This window comes from Triticum urartu, chromosome 5, assembly GCF_003073215.2.
Source record: "Triticum urartu cultivar G1812 chromosome 5, Tu2.1, whole genome shotgun sequence".
Lineage (NCBI taxonomy): Eukaryota > Viridiplantae > Streptophyta > Magnoliopsida > Poales > Poaceae > Triticum > Triticum urartu.
Window position 1 is genome coordinate 153,521,028 of NC_053026.1, and position 8,597 is coordinate 153,529,624.

The window sequence follows — 8,597 nt, forward strand, 5'->3', positions numbered from 1 at the left end:
TTAATTCCTTGCAAATCCTTGTGAGATCTTACCTGTCTAGTGAGCCGAGGTGACAACTGTTTTCTCTGCGATGAACTCGGTCTCACTGGGCTGATGCTTTCGGTACAACCGAACCATACAACTCGGTGTCACCGATTTCACTACAGGAAAGACATCTTGCCACTTGTTTCTGCATTCTTTTTGATCCAGCTCCACTCAATGAATCTTGTCCTTGACCGGCATCCCATTCAACTTGCTGCTTTGTTCTGTGACTCAAGAACCAAACCCATCATGACAAAAATCCATAAGAACCCTTCTTGGAAATTGATGTCAAAGGGGGAGAGAGAGATCACATCAAAGCTTAATCATATTTATAGGGGGAGAGAATACTCAAGGGAAGAAAGAGTAATCATCAAGGACCCCAGATGCTTGGTGTTCAAGAGGAGAGAAGTCACATGTCTTCAAGAGGGGAAAGACATGTTCATATTTGCTCGTTTGCATTAGCTCTTTTTATTTCCTTTGAGCTCTGATTTTGCTTTGATTTTCTGTTCCCTATCTTCTCCCAGTATCCCATGCTAGATTCAGGGGAGCAAACATCTATGGGAAGGAAATCCTTAAATTTATTGCACATCTTTACCTTTGGGAACATGTCTATATCCAATGTGGTACTTAGTACTCGCTCTACATGTCATCCCAGTCTTGGTACTCTTATGGTTTCTTTTGTTTGCTCTGGCCAGTAGGTGTATCTCTGTTATCTAACCTTGTTTACGCTTAGTGATATACTCCAAAGCCCTCAACTATTTTCTCACATCCACATATGACCTAAACCAAAAGTCAAACTCGGCCCCACCGATTCTTTCTATCCGGCGCCACCGAGTTCAGATGTCATAGCCACTGCCACAAACCCTAGGCAAATCGGTCTCACCGAGATTGGATTGCAATCTCTCTATATGGATCTATTACCAAAATCGGTCTCACCGAGTTTGCGTAATCGGTCCTACCGAAATTGCAATGTAAACTCGCTGTTACCTTTTCGTAACATTTCGGTCTCACTGAAATTAGCAAATCGGTCCCACCGAGTTTACCTGACCAACTCTCTGGTTAGCTTATTACAAAAATCGGTCTCACCGAGTTTGTGTAATCGGTCTCACCGAGATGACGTTATTCCCTAACCCTAACCATATCGGTCTTACCGAGTTGCATGTCGGTCCCACCGAAAATCCTAACGCTCACTAGATTTGCTGAATCGGTCCGACCAAGTTTATCAATTCGGTTCCACCGAGATTGGCAAGTTGTGTGTAACGGTTAGATTTTGTGTGGAGGCTATATATACCCCTCCACCTCCTCTTCATTCATGGAGAGAGCCATCAGAACAAACCTACACTTCCAACTTACTTTTTCTAAGAGAGAACCACCTACACTTGTGTTGAGGCCAAGATATTCCATTCTTACCATATGAATCTTGATCTCTAGCCTTCCCCAAGTTGGTTTCCACTCAAATCTTCTTTCCACCAAATCCATATCCTGTGAGAGAGTTGAGTGTTGGGGAGACTATCATTTGAAGCACAAGAGCAAGGAGTTCATCATCAACACACCATTTGTTACTTCTTGGAGAGTGGTGTCTCCTAGATTGGCTAGGTGTCACTTGGGAGCCTCCAACAAGATTGTGGAGTTGAACCAAGGAGTTTGTAAGGGCAAGGAGATCGCCTACTTCGTGAAGATCTACCGCTAGTGAGGCAAGTCCTTTGTGGGCGACGGCCATGGTGGGATAGACAAGGTTGCTTCTTCGTGGACCCTTCGTGGCTGGAGCCCTCCGTGGACTCGCACAGCCGTTACCCTTCGTGGGTTGAAGTCTCCATCAGCGTGGATGTACGATAGCACCACCTATCGGAACCACGTCTCAAAAATCTCCGTGTCTCCAAATTGTGTTTGCACACTCCAATCCCATCCCTTTACATTCTTACAAGTTGTATGCTTTACTTTCCGCTGCTCATATACTCTTTGCACGCTTGCTTGATATATATTGTGTTTGTTAAACTTGTGCCAAAACTCTACTTCAACTTAAAAAAATTAAAAACTGCAATTTTGGTACTTAGTGTCTAATCACCCCCCCCTCTAGACACCTCTTCTCGATCCTTTCAGTGAGCAAGCGAGTTGGATGCACACCCACTTAGTTTCTTTTTGAGCTTGCATACACTTATTGCTCTAGTGCATCCGTTGCATGGAAATCCCTATCCACTCACATTGATATCTATTGATGGGCATCTCCATAGTTGATACGCCTAGTTGATGTGAGACTGATACACCTAGTTGATGTGAGACTGTCTCCCTCTTTTTATCTTCTCCACAACCACCTTCTATTCCACCTATAGTGCTATGTCCATGGCTCACGCTCATGTATTGCGTGAAAGTTGAAAAAGTTTGAGAACATCAAAAGTATGAAACAATTGCTTGGCTTGTCATCGGGGTTGTGCATGATTTAAATATTTTATGTGATGAAGATGGAGCATAGCCAGACTATATGATTTTATAGGGATAAGCTTTCTTTGGCCATGTTATTTTCAGAAGACATAATTGCCTTGTTATTTTGCTTGAATTGTAATGATCTGAACCTGATAAGATTCGATGTCTCTGTGCTCACCGTGCTAGTCCCTAGATCGACTAGCTAGCACACACAGTACATATGAATATCAAATAACAAGTACATCATTTACAACAACGTATGATCCAGAATTCATAAAGTATTACAAACTGAGTAGCACATAGCTAACTTTATTCAATAATAACAGCGGAAATGTAGCATAATTAAACAGTGAGTCCCATCAATGCCCACTGGCGAAAATGCTGAGTGAAGACTCGTGACCCTACTGTATCTCATTGATCATCTGAAAATCCCGCAACATGATAAGTTGCAGCCACAAGGGTCAATACATTCAATGTATTGGAAAATCACACATAATGATATAGCAAAACCTACATCCACAAGTAAAGTATGACAAAGAAAACACTCAAGTTGGTTTGCAGAAGAATGTCTCCACCTACCTCCACTACATTGGCAAGGTGCACACAAACATGGATGACAAAGATCTTCAAGATGTCTCAAGTGCGCTCAGTCGTGGGGCATTCTCTAGGGACAATAGAGCGCTCAGTCATCAACGCATTCACCTGATTTAAGCCCCCAAACCTCAAGTGCGCTCAACCATGGCGCATTCTCTAGGGACAATAGAGCGCTCAGCCATTGACGCATTCACCTGAGAAAAAGTCCCGAGCCTATAGCTATGAAGACTCACCACTTCCAGGCATCACTCGACACATACCCATGTCTACCATCGCTAGCTACCCACACCATCACATAACACAATCAATACCAAAACATGACAACACAGAACATAACGATCAACCAAACATATAACATATCACAACAACCACACATGCATAGCAGAAATATAGGATGAGCATAATCAAAAGTGCAAACTTGCCTTGAGCAGTGTTGAAGTACTCTAATGCTTAATTCTGATTTGCTTCACACTCCGGACAATAAAAGCCAACAACAAAGAATCCAAATAAGAACTAACATAACAGAACAGAACATATCAATAGGTATATCTTATCTACATGCTAGAGGTATCACAATGCAAAACGAATCAACTAATTGGGATCAACGGTTTGAAAGATATGGCCTCCAGAAGGTTAAATTCAAATTTAAGAAAATTCAAATTTAAACAGTTCAAAAATGTGAAATTTTGGTTCTACAATATTCTACTGGTCACTACAAGTACACAGAAAAAAGAATCGTTGAATTTGGTGTTACGGATCTCAAGATATACCTAAACGAAAATATGATATGAAATCTGCCCAAAAAGAATTGTGCCATAACAGCGTTCCTGGAAGAACTGCCAGACTTAAGCGACGGACGGCCGGTTTATAACACAAAATGTTTCAACGAAAAAAACAACAGGGAGACGTGCTCACCGGAGAAACAAGGGCAGGGCAGCCGGACTTGGACAAAACGGCGGCGCGGCGGCTCGGGCGGCGACGGTGGCGCCTGCTCCGGTGGTATCCAGACTCCGGAGGGTAGCGTACGGGGCGAGGAGCTTTGCTGTGGTCTCGAAGACGTCCTCAGCGGCGTCTGTGGCGAGCGAGGACGACAGCAGAGGGTGGCTGGAATCGACTGCGGTAGAAGCTTCGGGCGGATGTACTCCGGCAAGATCGGGATTCTCTGGAACAGGCGAGATAGTGCATGGGGACCTACAAAAAGGTGAAAATCGAAAGAGGAGGAGCTGGATATCTTATATAGGGCATCAATTCACGCATGGAGTCCAGGGATCAATTGAATTGGCCGATCTGATTGTGGCTGGGTTCGGCAGCTAATGTGTTCGGGAAAAACACGCTGGGCAAGGTGCGCTGTGGTGCTGGGCTGCGGCCTGGAAGCTGAGCGCGCGCGCGTGCGAAGAATAGCAAATGGGCCGCCGCTGGCTGTGCGTGCACAGTAGACCCCTTTTTTATATGGGAAGTGTTTAAAAACGGCACACCGGTGGAACCATTCCGCCGGTCCCGCGCGGGCCACTCGATCGATACGAGGCGAAGCGCATCGTACGCCTCGCACTCCTCCCGATCCCCTTCTTCCTCCTTCAGATCCCGCCGCCGGCTAGCCCTATCCCCGCGGAGGTCACCTCCATCCTTAGTGCGGACGCCCACTTCTTTCCCGCTGCCCACCCTTCCCCCCGGCTACAGGTTCCTTCCACGCGCCGGCGAGCCGGAGTTGGAAGCCGCCACGAATATGCCATCCGCGAGTTGCTGCTCGTACTCCCATGTGCTGGACCCATCCACCGGAGATGCTTCAACCACGGCAGCGCGAGTGCGCGACCTCCTTCCCCACCGCTGCAACCATATGCTTCCAGACGAACTTTGGAAGCATTTTTTTCTCCTCCACCAATGTTGCAACCGACGACAAAAAAGCTACAACCGTTCAATTTGAGAGCTTCAACTAGCAGTATATCAAGCTTCAACTGGACACCATGCACTGAAAAAGTTACAACCGTTCATACGAAAAGCTTCAACTGTAGTTTGAAAAAGCTTCAACCAGCGACGCCTGGAGGTGGAAGAAGATGGACAAAACGCTACAATTTTTGCTACATGCTTCAACTAGAATAGATTTTTGCTACAACCGGCATATCATTTTGCTACAGCTAGGGCCACGTTTTGCTACAACACACAACCCGCATCGTGGTTTTGCTACAACTAGCATCGCTTTTTGCTACGACCGGCATAATGTTTTGCTACATCCAGCGCGGCTGAGTTGTGACCCCGCGACGGCGACGACGACTTTTTTGTTGCAACCATTGTAGGTATTTGCTACGTCCGGCAATGGGTTTTGTTACATCCGTTCATTTATGCAAACGTTTGCTACCTTCAACGGTGAGCTACAGCCAGCGAAAACGGCGACGCTTCTTTTTTGCTGCAACCGTGTCTCCATTTTGCTACGACAAACAACGAAAAATGCTACAACGGGCAATTCTATTTGCTGGAACCAGTCAATCACCAACGAGGCGGAGCTGCATCCATGGCGTGCGCGGGCGGCGAGGACGGGATCCATCCATGGCGAGCGTGAGAGGCGAAGCTGCATCCATGGCAAGCGCCGGGCAGCAGAGCTACATCCATGGTGAGCGCAGATCTCTGATGAGCGCGAGAGGCGGAGCTGCATCCATGGCGAGTGTGGATCTCGGGCAAGCGCGGACAGCCGCGAGGGCGCCCACTGGCGACGAGGAACGCCGCGGTGGTGCTTGAAGCTCTGCCGTTTTCTTGCGGGGATATGGCGTGGTGTCGGCGGCGCTCGGGCGTTGCATTTTTTTTGGAAAATTGATTCCTGAGGAGGACGAAGCGAAGGATAGATCTGACGGTCATCAATCGCTATATCGGGCGGCCAGGGCTGGACCGGCCCAACTGTTGGGCCGGTGCGCCGGCGCCTAGCATCGGCCTTTTTATATTACCGGAAACACATTTGGATAAAAATAAAGTAACAGACCAAATCTAAAAATATCACCAGAACTTGCAATAAAATCTTAGTGCTACTAAAGAACACAGTGAACATTTTTCCATCCCAATATAAAATAAAATACACAAAAGATTTTTACAAAATTTATTTGGGGCTTTATAAATGTTCCATAAAATATTTTTCAACTGCAAATAAATATCCATATATTATTCAATGCATATTCAACATATTGTTTTGAAGAAGTCATATTTCCTTCTCACATATTTTTCCTTGAGTTAAAAATGATTTGAATAATTGTGAATTCAAAATAAGAGTCAAATGAATATGTGGGGAAGCCATTTCGTTCCCTCTCATTAGAACATTCCATAACCTCCAAAATTTCAAATATGCATAGAAATCATGATGTAAAATAATGATCTTACTAACATTCCAAATTTGAAATTTTGGGATGTTACAAATCTACCAACCTTAAAATGATTCTCGTCCTCGAGATTCGAAGAGCCTAGAAAGAAAAGACTAGGGTTGGGGTCTGTCATGGGAGTAAGTCTGACAGTAAGAGTAGGGGGTATGAAGGAGGGGGCAAGGCCCTAGCTACGACGAGGTTGTACACACGATTTTTACGAGTTGAGGCCCCTCTCGGAGGAGGTAACAGCCCTACATCTCGGTGCCCTGAGGCTTGTCGACTGGAATATGTGTGTGGGTTACAGGGGGTCCGAACCCTTGTACCAGAGGAGGGGGGTTGCTTATATAGAGTGCGCCAGACCCCTCCAGCCCTCATTTACACAGGGTTTAATGTAAGTTAAGACAGGGGTGTTACTGGTAGCGCCTGCTATGAATGACTATTAATGACCTTTAAGACTACGGAGTGAACGCCTGACCGTTGCCATCCTGGGTGGCTTTAGATCTTCCGTACTCCGAGTGATTCTTCATGTGGTCGAGTGTCTCTATCTTGGTCGAGTGGAATTGGGGTATCCGAGTGGAATAGATGGTCGAGTGGATTGCACTCTAAGGCGATTTCAGTCGGTATCTTCTTTTGCACTTTGACTATCCTTGACTCTAGGTCAGTGTCCTTAGGTAGAGCATCTAGGTCAGGCCTATGGCCCTACCCTAGGTACATGTCATCATCATTAGCCCCCGAATGGATTGAGGTCCGAGTGAAGAAGGGTTGGAGTTAGTTCTGACTCGATTCCATACTTCGGAGGCATTTCACTAGAGTCTGGAAATCACGCTGAAGCTTCAACCTCTTCTGAGTCGCCTTGATCAAATTAGAGGTCGTCGAGTGAACTATGATGGTCATCTTCGAGTGAATTAGAGTGTGAAATCTTCTATGCGATTGATTGCTCTGCGGTTCCCAGATCTCATGGGATTCAAAAATTTGGAGAAGCGCGCGGGACAGGGCGTGCCGCAGTAAAAGGAGCGAAAAGACAGGGATGCCTTGATCTACGCGCCACCTTTTTGGCCACATATCGGGCAAGCGATTGTTGCGGGATGTGATAAGATCGCCCGGGCCCACAAGTCAGCCACTCGGAAGCAGACCTATAAAGAGCGCTCAGGCCAATGCAATGCACAGTGCTCCTCATTCGGTCCTCTTCTCCTCTGCTTCTCCACCGCACATCTCTCTGCTCTCGACGCTTCCGCCCTCCCTGCTTGCACTCCGCCACTATGGGGAAGGAGAAGACCGTGGCTATGGAGTGTGCGAAGAAGGCAGCGGCGAAAGGCAAGAAGACGGCTCGGGGGTCGTCGCCGCGGTCCGGTCTGCCGCCTAGTTGGATCTAGGGGGACTAGATCCACTCCGCCGTCGAGCTGGAGGATTTGAGAGGCTTGCCACAGATGGCATGATCGTTGACGGATCTTGGAGGTTGCCGGAGGGGGAATTCGAGCCCCGGCCGCGCGAGGGTGAGCGTGTCCTCCTCACCACCCACGTCGATCGAGGTTTTTCCCTTCCCCGCATCCGTTATTTCGTGGTTTCTTGAACTTTTTCGGTGCTCAGATTCACCATCCGCCCCAACACAATCACATATCTTGCTGCGTACATCTCTTTGTGCGAAAACTTTCTGGACTGCCAACCACACTGGGGTCTATTGAAACACATCTTTACTTGCTGTTCTCAAACGGTGAAAAAACAAAATCCGACTGACGAAAAGACGCATGTGATCCAGATGTGCGGGGGTTTAGGAATTCAAACTAGGGGTAGAAGCACTTTTCCTTCCATGACCCTTCCCGAGTCAGTCCAAGGATGGCAGTCGACCTGGTTCTACTACAAAGACATCCCGACTCGTGGTCAGTCGACCGGTCTCCCCCCTTTCACTATGGAGCGACTCCGCCAACCTTCTTCACAGAGTGTGACCCCAGAGGAGAAAGGCGAGGTGTCCCTTTTAGTCGACCAAGTTGTTAACTTAGTCCGGGAGGGTGTGACTGGCATGGATCTGTTGGAGGTGTCCTCAGTCGACGTATCCTGATAGAGGCTAAGGTGTCCCGATGTTTCGATGAGATGGTGGCTATCGTTTTCTGTGGGAGTCGACCTTGATGATCCGACTACGAACGTGCGAGACGTCGCGCCTTAGCAATCGCTAAACCAACTTCCGAGGGTTATTGACCACGCCGGAGCACGATCAACCTGACC

General features: G+C 47.2%; 1 long non-coding RNA gene across 1 annotated transcript; it reads right to left on the bottom strand.

The window, feature by feature from the left end:
* Positions 1 to 2,600: 2,600 nt before the first annotated feature.
* On the bottom strand, positions 2,601 to 4,439 carry LOC125555780. The gene is made up of 2 exons (XR_007304857.1): positions 3,952 to 4,439; positions 2,601 to 3,500 (listed from the first exon to the last, which is right to left on the bottom strand). It is a non-coding gene; the product is annotated as an uncharacterized LOC125555780 (long non-coding RNA).
* Between the last annotated feature and the right edge of the window lie 4,158 nt (positions 4,440 to 8,597).